At 39.2% G+C, this 7,500-nt stretch overlaps 9 non-coding genes across 9 annotated transcripts; 2 read left to right on the top strand and 7 right to left on the bottom strand.

The window, feature by feature from the left end:
- Positions 1-736: 736 nt before the first annotated feature.
- Positions 737-826, bottom strand: TRNAY-GUA (transfer RNA tyrosine (anticodon GUA)). The gene is given in 2 exon segments: positions 737-772; positions 790-826. It is a non-coding gene; the product is annotated as a tRNA-Tyr (tRNA).
- Positions 827-2,137: 1,311 nt separating this feature from the next.
- TRNAS-AGA (transfer RNA serine (anticodon AGA)) lies at positions 2,138-2,219 on the bottom strand. The gene has a single exon. It is a non-coding gene; the product is annotated as a tRNA-Ser (tRNA).
- Positions 2,220-2,374: 155 nt separating this feature from the next.
- Positions 2,375-2,447, top strand: TRNAF-GAA (transfer RNA phenylalanine (anticodon GAA)). The gene has a single exon. It is a non-coding gene; the product is annotated as a tRNA-Phe (tRNA).
- A 424-nt stretch (positions 2,448-2,871) lies between these two features.
- Positions 2,872-2,961, bottom strand: TRNAY-GUA (transfer RNA tyrosine (anticodon GUA)). Its single transcript is given in 2 exon segments — positions 2,872-2,907; positions 2,925-2,961. It is a non-coding gene; the product is annotated as a tRNA-Tyr (tRNA).
- Positions 2,962-3,814: 853 nt separating this feature from the next.
- TRNAY-GUA (transfer RNA tyrosine (anticodon GUA)) lies at positions 3,815-3,904 on the bottom strand. Its single transcript is given in 2 exon segments — positions 3,815-3,850; positions 3,868-3,904. It is a non-coding gene; the product is annotated as a tRNA-Tyr (tRNA).
- Positions 3,905-5,215: 1,311 nt separating this feature from the next.
- On the bottom strand, positions 5,216-5,297 carry TRNAS-AGA (transfer RNA serine (anticodon AGA)). Its single transcript has one exon. It is a non-coding gene; the product is annotated as a tRNA-Ser (tRNA).
- Positions 5,298-5,452: 155 nt separating this feature from the next.
- Positions 5,453-5,525, top strand: TRNAF-GAA (transfer RNA phenylalanine (anticodon GAA)). Its single transcript has one exon. It is a non-coding gene; the product is annotated as a tRNA-Phe (tRNA).
- Positions 5,526-5,949: 424 nt separating this feature from the next.
- TRNAY-GUA (transfer RNA tyrosine (anticodon GUA)) lies at positions 5,950-6,039 on the bottom strand. Its single transcript is given in 2 exon segments — positions 5,950-5,985; positions 6,003-6,039. It is a non-coding gene; the product is annotated as a tRNA-Tyr (tRNA).
- An 853-nt stretch (positions 6,040-6,892) lies between these two features.
- On the bottom strand, positions 6,893-6,982 carry TRNAY-GUA (transfer RNA tyrosine (anticodon GUA)). Its single transcript is given in 2 exon segments — positions 6,893-6,928; positions 6,946-6,982. It is a non-coding gene; the product is annotated as a tRNA-Tyr (tRNA).
- Positions 6,983-7,500: the final 518 nt, after the last annotated feature.

The following is a 7,500-nucleotide window of genomic DNA, read 5'->3' as shown; positions in this document are numbered from 1 at the left end:
CTTTGTTTAAAATTGGGCTTTGAAAATTAATTTCTAATTAATAATTTCTATTCAGTGTGGCTGCTGAAATTGACTGGTGTCAGTCTTAAGGAGGGTAAGAGAATGTGTGTAAGAAAAAGAGAAAACAAGCTGGCATCCAAAAGATTTTGATGCGCTAACAAACATGGATTTCTAGTCCATCGCCTTAACCAATCGGCCACGACTACTGCTTAAGCCTTGCTGTATTTTCACAATAGATTGTCTATGGATTGAGCTGCCTGCACTGAGAAATTGAAGATCTAAAGGTACCTGAATCGATCCCGGGTTTCGGCATTGTGGAAGATAATATTTTTCGACATAAAATGCAATTTTGCAACAAAAAGCTTACGTTTTCAGGCTTCAAACTTTAAAATCATATTTACAAAAACATTTTTACAAAAATCACTTTGCCACAACCACTGCTTATGTCTCTCAGTAGCCAACTCCAGTCCTCGAGAGCTACCAACAGTTCCCATCTTCCAGACAACCTAGCTGCTGCTCTGGTGCACTCATTACTCACTAACACATTTTAAAAGATCCACAGGTGGAGCTAATTACTTCACTTGTGATTCTGTGAGGTGAGCTGGAAAACATTAACTGTTGGTAGCTCTCGAGGACTGGAGTTGGCTACCCCAGACTTAGAGAATGCTTTATACTCTGTATATTTTGAGTTTGTAAATTGCCAAAAATTGCTATCTGAGCAAAAAATAAAAACAATTCCTTCGAGCCGGAATTGAACCAGCGACCTAAGGATTTCTACACCAATCATCTCTACAGTCCTCCGCTCTACCAGCTGAGCTATCGAAGGATGCTGTAGGTTCTGAAATATGTTATTATATGCTCTTTAATATAGCTTTAAATGTTTAGCTAAATGAGTGTTCTAGGAATAATGTGAATATTCTATTGTTTATAACCATTTGACAACCTTTGTTTAAAATTGGGCTTTGAAAATTAATTTCTAATTAATAATTTCTATTCAGTGTGGCTGCTGAAATTGACTGGTGTCAGTCTTAAGGAGGGGAAGAGAATGTGTGTAAGAAAAAGAGAAAACAAGCTGGCATCCCAAAGATTTTGATGCGCTAACAAACATGGATTTCTAGTCCATCGCCTTAACCAATCGGCCACGACTACTGCTTAAGCCTTGCTGTATTTTCACAATAGATTGTCTATGGATTGAGCTGTCTGCACTGAGAAATTGAAGATCTAAAGGTACCTGGTTCGATCCCGGGTTTCGGTATTGTGGAAGATAATATTTTTCGACATAAAATGCAATTTTGCAACAAAAAGCTTACGTTTTCAGGCTTCAAACTTTAAAATCATATTTACAAAAACATTTTTACAAAAATCACTTTGCCACAACCACTGCTTATGTCTCTCAGTAGCCAACTCCAGTCCTCGAGAGCTACCAACAGTTCCCATCTTCCAGACAACCTAGCTGCTGCACAGGTGCACTCATTACTCACTAACACATTTTAAAAGATCCACAGGTGGAGCTAATTACTTCACTTGTGATTCTGTGAGGTGAGCTGGAAAACATTAACTGTTGGTAGCTCTCGAGGACTGGAGTTGGCTACCCCAGACTTAGAGAATGCTTTATACTCTGTATATTTTGAGTTTGTAAATTGCCAAAAATTGCTATCTGAGCAAAAAATAAAAACAACTCCTTCGAGCCGGAATTGAACCAGCGACCTAAGGATTTCTACACCAATCATCTCTACAGTCCTCCGCTCTACCAGCTGACTAATTAATAATTTCTATTAAGTGTGGCTGCTGAAATTGACTGGTGTCAGTCTTAAGGAGGGGAAGAGAATGTGTGTAAGAAAAAGAGAAAACAAGCTGGCATCCAAAAGATTTTGATGCGCTAACAAACATGGATTTCTAGTCCATCGCCTTAACCACTCGGCCACGACTACTGCTTAAGCCTTGCTGTATTTTCACAATAGATTGTCTATGGATTGAGCTGCCTGCACTGAGAAATTGAGGATGTATTGTATTGACCCAAACACACCCAAAACTTCATTCTCCTTTACATTTGATGCGCTAATGGCCTGAACTCGCTATGGGCATCACAGGTTTCAAGTTTTTAAAAACTTGCAGAAAAGAGAAAACTTAAGGCGTTCGTAGTCGGCAGGATTTGAACCTGCGCGGGGAGACCCCAATGGATATCTAGTCCATCGCCTTAACCACTCGGCCACGACTACTGAATAAACCATGTCCTAGTTTCACAATAGATTGTCTATGGATTGAGATGCCTGCAGTCAGAAAGTGAGGATGTATTATATTGACCCAAATACACCCAAAACTTCATTCTCCTTACATTTTGCCCCGAAAAACGATTGCAAGACCAAGGGAGCTTGCCGAAATAGCTCAGTTGGGAGAGCGTTAGACTGAAGATCTAAAGGTCCCTGGTTCGATCCCGGGTTTCGGCATTGTGGAAGATAATATTTTTCGACATAAAATGCAATTTTGCAACAAAAAGCTTACGTTTTCAGGCTTCAAACTTTAAAATCATATTTACAAAAACATTTTTACAAAAATCACTTTGCCACAACCACTGCTTATGTCTCTCAGTAGCCAACTCCAGTCCTCGAGAGCTACCAACAGTTCCCATCTTCCAGACAACCTAGCTGCTGCACAGGTGCACTCATTACTCACTAACACATTTTAAAAGATCCACAGGTGGAGCTAATTACTTCACTTGTGATTCTGTGAGGTGAGCTGGAAAACATTAACTGTTGGTAGCTCTCGAGGACTGGAGTTGGCTACCCCAGACTTAGAGAATGCTTTATACTCTGTATATTTTGAGTTTATAAATTGCCAAAAATTGCTATCTATGCAAAAAATAAAAACAACTCCTTCGAGCCGGAATTGAACCAGCGACCTAAGGATTTCTACACCAATCATCTCTACAGTCCTCCGCTCTACCAGCTGAGCTATCGAAGGATGCTGTAGGTTCTCAAATATGTTATTATATGCTCTTTAATATAGCTTTAAATGCTTAGCTAAATGAGTGTTGTAGGAATAATGTGAATATTCTATTGTTTATAACCATTTGACAACCTTTGTTTAAAATTGGGCTTTGAAAATTAATTTTTAATTAATAATTTCTATTCAGTGTGGCTGCTGAAATTGACTGGTATCAGTCTTAAGGAGGGGAAGAGAATGTGTGTAAGAAAAAGAGAAAACAAGCTGGCATCCCAAAGATTTTGATGCGCTAACAAACATGGATTTCTAGTCCATCGCCTTAACCAATCGGCCACGACTACTGCTTAAGCCTTGCTGTGTTTTCACAATAGATTGTCTATGGATTGAGCTGCCTGCACTGAGAAATTGAAGATCTAAAGGTACCTGGTTCGATCCCGGGTTTCGGCATTGTGGAAGATAATATTTTTCGACATAAAATGCAATTTTGCAACAAAAAGCTTACGTTTTCAGGCTTCAAACTTTAAAATCATATTTACAAAAACATTTTTACAAAAATCACTTTGCCACAACCACTGCTTATGTCTCTCAGTAGCCAACTCCAGTCCTCGAGAGCTACCAACAGTTCCCATCTTCCAGACAACCTAGCTGCTGCACAGGTGCACTCATTACTCACTAACACATTTTAAAAGATCCACAGGTGGAGCTAATTACTTCACTTGTGATTCTGTGAGGTGAGCTGGAAAACATTAACTGTTGGTAGCTCTCGAGGACTGGAGTTGGCTACCCCAGACTTAGAGAATGCTTTATACTCTGTATATTTTGAGTTTGTAAATTGCCAAAAATTGCCATCTGAGCAAAAAATAAAAACAACTCCTTCGAGCCGGAATTGAACCAGCGACCTAAGGATTTCTACACCAATCATCTCTACAGTCCTCCACTCTACCAGCTGAGCTATCGAAGGATGCTGTAGGTTCTCAAATATGTTATTATATGCTCTTTAATATAGCTTTAAATGTTTAGCTAAATGAGTGTTGTAGGAATAATGTGAATATTCTATTGTTTATAACCATTTGACAACCTTTGTTTAAAATTGGGCTTTGAAAATTAATTTCTAATTAATAATTTCTATTCAGTGTGGCTGCTGAAATTGACTGGTGTCAGTCTTAAGGAGGGGAAGAGAATGTGTGTAAGAAAAAGAGAAAACAAGCTGGCATCCCAAAGATTTTGATGCGCTAACAAACATGGATTTCTAGTCCATCGCCTTAACCAATCGGCCACGACTACTGCTTAAGCCTTGCTGTATTTTCACAATAGATTGTCTATGGATTGAGCTGCCTGCACTGAGAAATTGAAGATCTAAAGGTACCTGAATCGATCCCGGGTTTCGGCATTGTGGAAGATAATATTTTTCGACATAAAATGCAATTTTGCAACAAAAAGCTTACGTTTTCAGGCTTCAAACTTTAAAATCATATTTACAAAAACATTTTTACAAAAATCACTTTGCCACAACCACTGCTTATGTCTCTCAGTAGCCAACTCCAGTCCTCGAGAGCTACCAACAGTTCCCATCTTCCAGACAACCTAGCTGCTGCACAGGTGCACTCATTACTCACTAACACATTTTAAAAGATCCACAGGTGGAGCTAATTACTTCACTTGTGATTCTGTGAGGTGAGCTGGAAAACATTAACTGTTGGTAGCTCTCGAGGACTGGAGTTGGCTACCCCAGACTTAGAGAATGCTTTATACTCTGTATATTTTGAGTTTGTAAATTGCCAAAAATTGCTATCTGAGCAAAAAGTAAAAACAACTCCTTCGGGCCGGAATTGAACCAGCGACCTAAGGATTTCTACACCAATCATCTCTACAGTCCTCCGCTCTACCAGCTGACTAATTAATAATTTCTATTCAGTGTGGCTGCTGAAATTGACTGGTGTCAGTCTTAAGGAGGGGAAGAGAATGTGTGTAAGAAAAAGAGAAAAAAAGCTGGCATCCAAAAGATTTTGATGCGCTAACAAACATGGATTTCTAGTCCATCGCCTTAACCACTCGGCCACGACTACTGCTTAAGCCTTGCTGTATTTTCACAATAGATTGTCTATGGATTGAGCTGCCTGCACTGAGAAATTGAGGATGTATTGTATTGACCCAAACACACCCAAAACTTCATTCTCCTTTACATTTGATGCGCTAATGGCCTGAACTCGCTATGGGCATCACAGGTTTCAAGTTTTTAAAAACTTGCAGAAAAGAGAAAACTTAAGGCGTTCGTAGTCGGCAGGATTTGAACCTGCGCGGGGAGACCCCAATGGATATCTAGTCCATCGCCTTAACCACTCGGCCACGACTACTGAATAAACCATGTCCTAGTTTCACAATAGATTGTCTATGGATTGAGATGCCTGCAGTCAGAAAGTGAGGATGTATTATATTGACCCAAATACACCCAAAACTTCATTCTCCTTACATTTTGCCCCGAAAAACGATTGCAAGACCAAGGGAGCTTGCCGAAATAGCTCAGTTGGGAGAGCGTTAGACTGAAGATCTAAAGGTCCCTGGTTCGATCCCGGGTTTCGGCATTGTGGAAGATAATATTTTTCGACATAAAATGCAATTTTGCAACAAAAAGCTTACGTTTTCAGGCTTCAAACTTTAAAATCATATTTACAAAAACATTTTTACAAAAATCACTTTGCCACAACCACTGCTTATGTCTCTCAGTAGCCAACTCCAGTCCTCGAGAGCTACCAACAGTTCCCATCTTCCAGACAACCTAGCTGCTGCACAGGTGCACTCATTACTCACTAACACATTTTAAAAGATCCACAGGTGGAGCTAATTACTTCACTTGTGATTCTGTGAGGTGAGCTGGAAAACATTAACTGTTGGTAGCTCTCGAGGACTGGAGTTGGCTACCCCAGACTTAGAGAATGCTTTATACTCTGTATATTTTGAGTTTATAAATTGCCAAAAATTGCTATCTATGCAAAAAATAAAAACAACTCCTTCGAGCCGGAATTGAACCAGCGACCTAAGGATTTCTACACCAATCATCTCTACAGTCCTCCGCTCTACCAGCTGAGCTATCGAAGGATGCTGTAGGTTCTCAAATATGCTATTATATGCTCTTTAATATAGCTTTAAATGCTTAGCTAAATGAGTGTTGTAGGAATAATGTGAATATTCTATTGTTTATAACCATTTGACAACCTTTGTTTAAAATTGGGCTTTGAAAATTAATTTTTAATTAATAATTTCTATTCAGTGTGGCTGCTGAAATTGACTGGTATCAGTCTTAAGGAGGGGAAGAGAATGTGTGTAAGAAAAAGAGAAAACAAGCTGGCATCCCAAAGATTTTGATGCGCTAACAAACATGGATTTCTAGTCCATCGCCTTAACCAATCGGCCACGACTACTGCTTAAGCCTTGCTGTGTTTTCACAATAGATTGTCTATGGATTGAGCTGCCTGCACTGAGAAATTGAAGATCTAAAGGTACCTGGTTCGATCCCGGGTTTCGGCATTGTGGAAGATAATATTTTTCGACATAAAATGCAATTTTGCAACAAAAAGCTTACGTTTTCAGGCTTCAAACTTTAAAATCATATTTACAAAAACATTTTTACAAAAATCACTTTGCCACAACCACTGCTTATGTCTCTCAGTAGCCAACTCCAGTCCTCGAGAGCTACCAACAGTTCCCATCTTCCAGACAACCTAGCTGCTGCACAGGTGCACTCATTACTCACTAACACATTTTAAAAGATCCACAGGTGGAGCTAATTACTTCACTTGTCATTCTGTGAGGTGAGCTGGAAAACATTAACTGTTGGTAGCTCTCGAGGACTGGAGTTGGCTACCCCAGACTTAGAGAATGCTTTATACTCTGTATATTTTGAGTTTGTAAATTGCCAAAAATTGCCATCTGAGCAAAAAATAAAAACAACTCCTTCGAGCCGGAATTGAACCAGCGACCTAAGGATTTCTACACCAATCATCTCTACAGTCCTCCACTCTACCAGCTGAGCTATCGAAGGATGCTGTAGGTTCTCAAATATGTTATTATATGCTCTTTAATATAGCTTTAAATGTTTAGCTAAATGAGTGTTGTAGGAATAATGTGAATATTCTATTGTTTATAACCATTTGACAACCTTTGTTTAAAATTGGGCTTTGAAAATTAATTTCTAATTAATAATTTCTATTCAGTGTGGCTGCTGAAATTGACTGGTGTCAGTCTTAAGGAGGGGAAGAGAATGTGTGTAAGAAAAAGAGAAAACAAGCTGGCATCCCAAAGATTTTGATGCGCTAACAAACATGGATTTCTAGTCCATCGCCTTAACCAATCGGCCACGACTACTGCTTAAGCCTTGCTGTATTTTCACAATAGATTGTCTATGGATTGAGCTGCCTGCACTGAGAAATTGAAGATCTAAAGGTACCTGAATCGATCCCGGGTTTCGGCATTGTGGAAGATAATATTTTTCGACATAAAATGCAATTTTGCAACAAAAAGCTTACGTTTTCAGGCTTCAAACTTTAAAATCATATTTAC

The sequence above is a fragment of the Crinia signifera genome, chromosome 3 (assembly GCF_055691185.1).
Source record: "Crinia signifera chromosome 3, ASM5569118v1, whole genome shotgun sequence".
NCBI classification, from domain to species: Eukaryota; Metazoa; Chordata; class Amphibia; order Anura; family Myobatrachidae; genus Crinia; species Crinia signifera.
The sequence above is the reverse complement of the archived record's forward strand: the minus strand, read 5'-3'. Positions and strand labels throughout refer to the sequence as shown.